The sequence below is a fragment of the Coregonus lavaretus genome (assembly GCF_964263955.1).
Source record: "Coregonus lavaretus genome assembly, contig: HAP1_SCAFFOLD_2638, whole genome shotgun sequence".
Taxonomy (NCBI): domain Eukaryota; kingdom Metazoa; phylum Chordata; class Actinopteri; order Salmoniformes; family Salmonidae; genus Coregonus; species Coregonus lavaretus.
In genome coordinates this window covers 27,270-37,121 of record NW_028163367.1, presented here as the reverse complement: position 1 = coordinate 37,121, position 9,852 = coordinate 27,270, and positions in this window count along the sequence as shown.

Sequence of the window (9,852 nt, the reverse complement as noted above, 5' to 3'; positions counted from 1 at the left end):
GTCCGACTGCATTCTGTCCCTTTTCAACACTTTTTAAAATGTTGGTGCCAGTGAGAATGACATAAGAAAGTAGTCAAGACGAATAGCTTGATTGAGCCTCTGACATGTATATCTCACTAGATCAGGATATTTAAGCCTCCATATATCCACTAGTTCCATTATTTCCATAATATTCGTGATAGTTTGTAGTGTGATTATAATCTCCCACCATAATAATAGTTTTGTATTGTTTGTAGGCTTGATAAATTATTATATATATTTTCAAAGAAGTGTGGATCATCATTATTTGGACCGTATAGTTTAATGAGCCAAATCTGTTTATGGTCCAATAACATATTTAAAATAATCCATCTACCTTGCGGATCTGTTTGAACAATTTGCACATTCGGATCAAAATGATTGTTAATTAATATCATCACCCCTTTTGAGTTTCTTTGCACATGGGAGAAGTATATTTCACCCCCCAGTAATTTCTCCACACAACTTCATCTAGAATAGTTGAATGAGTTTCCTGTAAACAATAGATATTATATTCCTTCACTTTTAGCCAGGTAAATACTGATCGTCTTTTCTTATTATCTGCTAAGACATTACAATTATAACTGGCTATACTTATTTTACCATAATGAGATAGAAGTTTCAATTCTATTTATCATAATATATGTTTGTAAACTTACCATTAGAAAGTACCATAATGATTGAGTGTCCATATAGCTAAACCATGGTATTTGCACTGCTACTGAGTAAACATCAAATTGTTCTCCACTTTTCCACCCGCTAAAACCTCCCCCCATCCCAAGTTGGATTGTCGTCCCAGTGACTGGCAGACCACCCCTGTCCACCTGTATCCCAGGGCCTTTGAGAGATTGGGACCCATCCTTTAAAAAGAGCATACAGTGCCACCCACAGAACAGAAGCAGATTAACTGCCAAAAGCATTTCCAACACACTCACCTTGATTGTATAGTATACAGTTGTTAAAAATATATATATACTGTATATATATATATATATATAAAAAACTCTTGCTCTCAATTTATTTCCACAATTAACTAATAATATGCGTAATAATGTTGGTAGTTCATACGAGGGATTGTTCCCTATAACCAGGATTGGCATTACAAAAACATTTTTGACAAACAATTATTGTGATTCATCCTGTATTTTCCCTAACATAATTTCCCCATAGCAATAGTTGTGGGATACACACACAGAAACACACACTCCCCACCCTTCCCCCACAAACTACCACAAGCTCAGATGTTCAACAGTTATTCCATCCCCGAGCCCAACTCAAGAGAAGACTTGATGTGCGAATGCTTATACAGTTGTAACTGTTTGAGAAGGCATGCAAAATTGAGCAAGAATGGGGAGATTTTATTAACCAATGTCAAGTCGTAGCTGATGGCGCTCAGATACACTCACCTACCCTGAAACACACACACACTGGTCCCCTGTTGTGACCATTTTCTCAAGCATCTCTGTGCAGTCAGAGGGGCGTTTTGCTGCATCAGGACAACCCACAGTTGAGCTCAGCTCAATGCTGATTGGCTAATTATTTTATTTAGAAAAATTGTTACGGGAGGCCAAATGTTTGTTGGTCAATCAATCTATCAATAAAATGCTACTGCGGCAACATGTCATCCTCTTTTGGTCCAGACAGCATTAGATACATGGGCTACACATACTGCGACAGAGGGATGCTGTTTCCCTCACTCAGATGATTTCTCCGTTGAGATTAAGCCACTTGCGAATTGACAGGAAAATTATGAAAACACAGAGAGAGACTGCAAAATGTAGTTATACTGAACAAAAATATAAATGAAACAATTTCAACAATTTGACTGAGTTACAGTTCATATAAGGAAATCAGTAAATTGAAATTATTTACGCCCTAATCTATGGATTTCGCATGACTGCGCAGCCATAGGTGGGCCTGGGAGGGTATAGGCCAGCGAAGGCATTGCTGGAGCCAAAGGCTCGGCCGCCACCTTGGCCGAGAATAGGGGCCGCCCTCCATCATGTCCACATCCGGTGAGGAGGGAATGGGGGGCAGCGGTATCTCCAAATGTCTAGCAGCCCTCTCAATGAGCCCAGGAAAGTCTGAGCGCAGAGAGGCTGCTGCGAAGGACAGGGCTACTGATCTCTCAGAGCCTGTGTCGTCATCGCCCAGGGAAGTACAAGACCTCTCACTCTCCAAAGGAAAGGGGGTCTTGAAGTTCTGGGTCAGAGGGACAGATTGTTCCATAGGAATATCCATCTCATCCCCATAATCCCTGTCTTCTCCAGAGTCGGCGCCCTCGGATGATGCCTCAGAAGCTGAGGCTAACACCGAAAGTGCGTCCTCCAAAGGGATATCCTCCCTAATAAACGCCCAGCGCTGCTTCCTCTCCTTCAAAGAAAGGAGGGCGCAGCTGGCGCAATTAGGGGGATCGCTGATGCCGTCCTTGGCGTACTGTGAACCCAAACACACGAAACAAAGGTCGTGGGTGTCCGCAGCCGCCATGGAGGAACAGCGGCATTGAGCTCTGAAAATAGCTTTTGGGGGTGGAAAATGTCCTGGTGTGCTCATTTAGGACGACGTCGATGACCTGGAAAATCGACTGCGTTTTCTTCGTCCTGAGTGTTCGTCTCTTCTTGGCTTCTTCAGTCTAGTCCAGTCGCTGAAGATAAAGGGAGGCTGATTGAGGGGAAGCGTCCCCTCTTATAGGGACACCTGTACTCCTATTGGCTGCAGGTGTGTGCATAATTTTGTCTCAGCAGAGCTCCCCTATGGGGCGGAGCTCCACGATATAGTACCACTCTCAAATTTATAGACAGAGCTATGGATGCAAGGACTGACCATCGCGCCTCCTTCTAAAACCCCATTGTCTCAGACCTCCAATGGGTTTTGTGAAGGATGCAAGTAGAGAGGAAGTGAGGAGTTGAGCAGAGATTAATTGGGACAGAGCTGATGTCATTGTTTTAGGTGGAATTTTATGTTGAATGATACATTTATTCTGTTTGCTTGTTTTTTGAATGATACATTTATTCTGTTTGCAATTTATAATTGTTCTACTTGTGCTCTTTCCACAGATGGCTCTGGCTTGCTGATAACATCTGGTCTAAAGAGACTTCCTAGCAATTTGACTACTGTATTACTGACTGTGTTCAATAAAACTTCCAGTGCCAAATATATAAATCATTTGGGATTCTGTAATTGATAGACTATGGTAGTTCCCTATGGTGTCAAATCCAACTCAAAAGTCGAATGCGCACAAGCATCAGTGCGAGAGCAAACACTGAGTTAAGAGAGAATAAATGTGGTCTAGCGAGCAGAGGAAGGTTCCAGAGAGTGCACAGGCCAGTTGAGCGCAATTTCAACTTGAGAGCTTCTGCTCGCTCGACCACAGTTCTTCTCTCTCCACTCAAGTGTTTGCTTGCGCAATTATGTTTCATCTTGCTCGTGCGCGCCATCTCGCGCCCGTTCGACTTTAGAACTGGAATTGACACCATATTTAACATGCTGTTTCCTTAATAAAGTGTTGTGTGCGTCCATTGGCATGTACGTTTGGGGATATTCTCTGGTGGATATTTGGTGTGATTGTTGTTTATACCTGCGCTAGGTCATTGTAGATAAGTCATGTTTTGCTAGCTTCCAGCTAATGCTAGCATTGTTTGTGTGTATGCAGTGCATGCTACCTCGGTTTAGTGTGGTTAACATTAGTACATTTGTAATAAGGATAAAGGTTATTATCGTTGCTGTACACTCAGTATGTGTATCAGCAAGGTTTATATTGTTTGTATATCACCGCTGCAGTGTATAGCCTTAAATGGTACTGCTGAATTAGAGGGCACAATTTACAAGTTTCTAGAGGTTTGTGCATGTGCGCTTTGATTTACGGCCTAGTAACGGTGCCTTCTTAGATCAGACAAGATCTGTAGCCATAAATCTTAAGTGCCTAAACCTTCTACTTCTCTCTCTGGCTATGTATTTATTCCTGCTGTGTGAATATCCAACTGTTTGCATATAAGGAAATCAGTCAATTGAAATACATTCATTAAATCAAATCACATTTTATTTGTCACACGCGCCAAATACAACAGGTGTAGAACTTACAGTGAAATGCTTACTTACAAGCTCTAATCTATGGATTTCACATGACTGGGAATAAAGATATGCATCAGTTGGTCACAGATACCTTTTAAAAAAGTAGGGGTGTGGATCAGAAAACCAGTCAGTATCAAGCAGAGGTGTGGACTCGAGTCATGTGACTTGGACTCGAGTCAGACTCGAGTCATGAATTTGATGACTTCAGACTCGACTCGACAAAATGTACAAAGACTTGCAACTCGACTTGGACTTTAACATCAATGACTCGTGACTTCACTTGGACTTGCGCCTTATGACTCGAGAAGACTTGCTACTTCCCATGAAAACTGGGGAAAAAATTTTTCACACGGCCGCGCCGCTCTCCGTTTATCTGCATCTGTGAAAAAAAATTGCACCATCCACCTGTATGCATACAGAGAGCGCGCGCTGCCTGCACGTTATCCAATCACTGTAGTCCCACGTTGTTTTGATTCGACAGCATCTAAGCAGGCACATTGCAAGACAACCAATGAAGCAACAACGCGCCAGTTGTCAAAATGATACCGAAGATAGTTTGGTTTGGCTATAAAAATTACGAGGTAGTCGACAAAAAACGAGTTGCAATCTGCAAAACATGCGGATCGAAGATTACAGACGGAGCTGCCACAACGTCCAACTTTGTTCGACACCTGAAGTTGCACAAAGAAAGGTAAGTTTTGAACGAATGCTACGCACCTTATCGGATGTACCGTAACTTACTAGCTAGCTGCTGCATATTTACTGTATCAACGAGACAAACGCACGTCTCCCTTGCTGGTTCATGCTTACAAAAATATGGATTTTTGAACTGCTATTATATGGACATTCTAAAACGCTTTCGTGAAAAACGCTTAACGTTCTTTAATGTACTAAGACAGTGTTATTAAAAGACCAAACTCTGTAAATATCATATTAATAAAGTATACTATGTACAAAACATCAGATGAGCCCAGAATATGAACGCAAACACGTTTAATAACACGTTGCGTTTTCCTCCCATAGAAAACTATTATAAGAAAAGGCTTAACGTGTCTTAATATACTGAGACAGTAATATTAAAAGACCAAACTATAAATATCATATTAATAAAGTATACTAAATGTACAAAACATCAGATGAGGCCAGAATATGAACGCAAACACGTTTAACAACACGTTAAGTGTTTTCCTCCCATAGAAAACCATTATAAGAAAAGGCTTAACATGTCTTATGTAGGCTACTATGTATTCTGGGCTCATCTGATGTTTTGTACATAGTATGCTTTATTAATATGATATTTGCAGAGTTTGGTCTTATAATATTACTGTCTTAGTATATTAAGCATTAAGCAACGTTAAGCGTTTTTCACATTAAGCGTTTTAGAATTCAGTTTCAGAGTTGCTGGTGTGCTGCCTCATTGAGGTCGTTTATGTAATTTTGGTTAATCACAACTAAGCTGAACTGTCGCTGAAGACAAAATATCACAATTAAACAATGAATGCACCCCCTTTCACAACTCGGATGTAGTTGGTGCATCCCTAAACCCATCCAAGTACAACAGGAAACATAGTAAGACGTATACATTGTAAAGAGGAAAATGATAACACAGTCACAGTAGATCCACCATTAGCCTTCCCTTTTCATATCATGCCCAAACAGCAGACAGCGCATGGACAGAGTGCTACCGTAGTCTACAGTAGGTCTGTGAGGCAGCGCACCACTGGGATATATACAGTATATAATAAAATAATAACGATTATAGTAGTAATGTTCAGAGATGCAATAGATTATTATAGTGCAGTTCTTAACTAATGGGAATATTGTTTAGCTTATTTTTGGTTTAATTTGGTTTACTTTAGTTATTTAATTTATTCAATTATTTTGTTTTTCTATACTTTTCATGCCAACTTGCCATGGCCCCCCTAGAACCCCCTCGCGGCACCCAAGGGTCCCCGTCCCCACTTTGAAAACCACTGCTATAAAGCATATGACTTCAGTTTCTTGAGGGAAAGGGCTTTCTTATGAATTTTGAAGCAGTGAAAATATTCTTAATATTGCATACACTGACACTGAAATGTATTATCGTAAACCGTAGTGTACAATAGGCAATGAATATTAACACAACAACATTGATATGAGTAAAGAGTAGTTTCAAATACAACATGTGTGGCTGTAAAGGATTTTCTGACATCTGTTTCATATTCTTCTCTGTTACAGGTATGAAGAATACCAGATTAACAAAATCATCGTAGATGAACCACAACAGCCTTCAATCTCACAATTCCTTGACACTCGTGTAGGGCGTGTCGTGTATTGAGATTATGACTATTTTGGAGGAACAAGGAATGTTGTTTAGGTTAGTATCAGAAGGCAATGTTTTAGGTGTAATACCACATACCACAGACAGGAGGTGGGTTGTAGACAGGGGAGACTGGTGATTGGCCAGAAGAGGGGGCATCATTGTTTATAAATAGGGGGGAAAATGACGGAGAGGTTAGAGCAAGCAGCCATTCTGAGGCGTCTCTCCGGGTGTCATGTCACCTGTTACTCATGCTGAAGCTTGTGATCTGAATAAACCTTATGATCGACGTTCAGTATGAGCAGACTCTTTAATTAATGGTAACACCTACGATTGACGTATACTACAAATGGAGGCTCCGCTGAGATATTGATTGCATCGTTATTGGTCCCTTTCCTGGATTTGCGAGTTGACTACTGTTCAAGCCGGCTAAAGGTGAGATTATTCACAAACTTTGGACACTAGTCGTTTCGTTGATTGGGGAGAGGGCTTTGACGGTGCACAGTTAAAAGTACTTGGGTCGTTATTGAGGTATGGTGTTGCTGTTAACTGGGAGTCTGAACGAAAATATTCTAAATTTGGTTGATGTGTAAACGCTGTTTACAACAATGGATTGTACAAATGGATTGGTAGAGAATAATGTTGGAATACGTATGCATTTTTAGGGCACCGTGAATCTGGAAAAGACCTCGAAACGAGGCGACTTGTAATAATTATTATTATTATTATTAAGTGGGCTACAAATCCAGACTTAGTTAGTATTGGGTCAGGTTGATTTCTTAAGCGGGAATTATGAAGTGAATGGTTGTAGCTATGTTATACTCCTCCTCTGGTCGACGGGAAATTGGTTTGGGGATAACCGCTCGATATGAGATTCATCTTTCAAGGCAACAAAAAGTTAGAAGGAGATATTATTGATAATCATGGAAAATGATTGGGCCGCGGTGCGGGGTGTTCATTGGTATAGCTAGTAGGCCACAGTTGACTAGAGGCTGAAGCTAAGGCTTGATTGTTTCAGGCCACGTGGTACATCGTTGCTCAGGCTAATCTTTGTAAGGCTAAAGTGTGAATCATGCTATAGTGTACCTTAGGCTAAGCTAAATGCTAATGCTACATGCTAATTGTGTTGCGTGCTACATGCTAACGTATCCTTAGAGATTCCGTTGCGACGGGTGAAAGTCTCTTAAACTTGTTTATGTGTTTGTAAGTCAGGTTATATGTTTTGTGAGCGCTGGTAAATGTTGTTTGATTATAAGGGGGAAATGGGGAATTACAGCTGGACTGTTATTATGTTTGGGGAGAGAGAGTAGAGAATCTTCCTTCCACGGTGAAATTGTATTGAGGAATGGGTATGCGCATGCGTTTAATTTTGCGACACTACAGTACCAAACGTGGGAGTTGGAGTTTATGGCACGAGATTAGGGAACGTTTTGTTTTACGGCACCATGAGGGGATGCTGAGACTCAAGTATGAGGTTAAAATGATATTTGCGCATGCGTGATTTTACGGGGCTAAAAACTACAACATGTGGTTATGTGCTAAGCCTACAAAGCACGGCATTATGGGTAAGGGTCATAGGTCCCATGTGACGCGGCAAGGGATAATAGTCACAGAATAAGAGAGATTTTGGGAAAAAATCTCTTAGGTGTTAAACGGCTGTTGTTCGAACGGGAAACTATTTGGCGAGATGTGGTAAAGTTATAAATCAAATATATGTTGACGGAGTATAATTAATTAAATTAAAAGACGATTAAAATTAAATGAAATGTTTTGGAGCGATCTATGTAATAAAGGATATTTGCGCATGCGTGGGATTTCTGTAAAACAACACATTGGTTAAACTGCAGGGGGAGACAGAGGAACCCAGACGACGGAACAAATAGGCCCAGGGAGAGTTTAACACAAATCTTATAAGTTTATAAACGGCGGTGGGTTAAGATGAAACTTGTTTTGGGACCTATTAAATTTATAAATTAAATATATGTTGACGAAGTATAATGCATTGAATGTGGATAACTTGATTAATTGCATAAACTGCTGAAATCTTGTGTGTTTCTATGTTTTTTGAAATATCAGAGGAACATGGAATGGCGAGACGAGAGAGAGGAGGGGTGACGTCACATGACGTGACATCACATGATGCAGGAGAGGATCGGATCAGGCTAGTACACAAAATCATCCTAACCAGATATGTGATGTTATGACAATTTTACATCGGCTTGGCAAATACTATTTCATTAAAAATTGCATTTTGGAGGCTATGTGCATCACTGGGGTTTGATTACAGATGTGTTGAGAATCAAGGATGGATTGAGGATTCTTCTGTAAATTTATGATAATTAGAGCTAATAGAGCAAGGGGTTATGGGAATTGGAGTATTGTAGTATTGAAGGTTAAAAGGCTTTGTTTAGGGGTATTTTAGCCTGAAGATGACTAACTTGCATTTACTGGCAGTTGATGGGCTGTGGTAATATACTCAACACTAATGGATAAGGTGGTGACATAGGATATAGGAATAAAAATTGGTTTTAATTATTCAGGATTTTTAATTGACTTATTTGGATTTATTTGGAGTTGTTAGATTATATTAATAATTACAGGGGGGGAAGTCTATATAACTTATATAGTCTAAAATAGGATAGTTCACAATAAAGGAATATAAAGGGCTTGATATAGGGGAAAATTTATTGAAATAGTCCATTTTTTAATCAAAGTAATCAAAGTAGGGTTAGAGAAGTGTTAGGAGAGACTAATGGCAGAAGTTAGTACACCTTTCTCACATATGGATTCAGCAGAAAGACATCATCCAGCAGGGTGATTATGGCATCAGAGATGAAGACGAATACGAGCAGAAACAACGATGAAGATGAATCCAGAAGACGGAAGAAAACCGAGATGTCTGGGAACTTAAGGAGAAGAGGATGATGATGATGAGAGGTCATGCATGGGAGATGACTCTGTGATCAGAAGGAAGTGGCAAGAGAGGAAAGAAGGATACTGGAGACTTGATCTCTGATGAAAGTTGAACGCAGAAGGAGACAAGATATTCGAGTTCTGATGAAGAAAAGTAAGAAGATGATGGAAGATGATATTTCAAGAACAGAACTTAGAAGATAACCTTTTGAAGAATACTGATAGGTCCACAACGAGAAGAACCGGACGAAGAAAACTCTATCAAATACAACTTATAACTGGTGGTGGAGAAGACAAAAAGAAGTGTTGGTTATGAAGAATCAGAGTGAATCAAATCAACAATCACTGTTACAGCTTTAACTGAACAATATCAAAGGCAATTGTACCAACCAAGGGGGGACCAGATGTTCCATATCGACTGTCAGTTTCTGGACAGACACAGAATTGGAGAAGAAGAAACAGAGGAAGATCAACGAGCAAGTGAAGATCACCTGTGCTTCAGGTGAACACTAAATATTCTAGAGTGCCGAGAATATCCGGAAGGGGTGCAT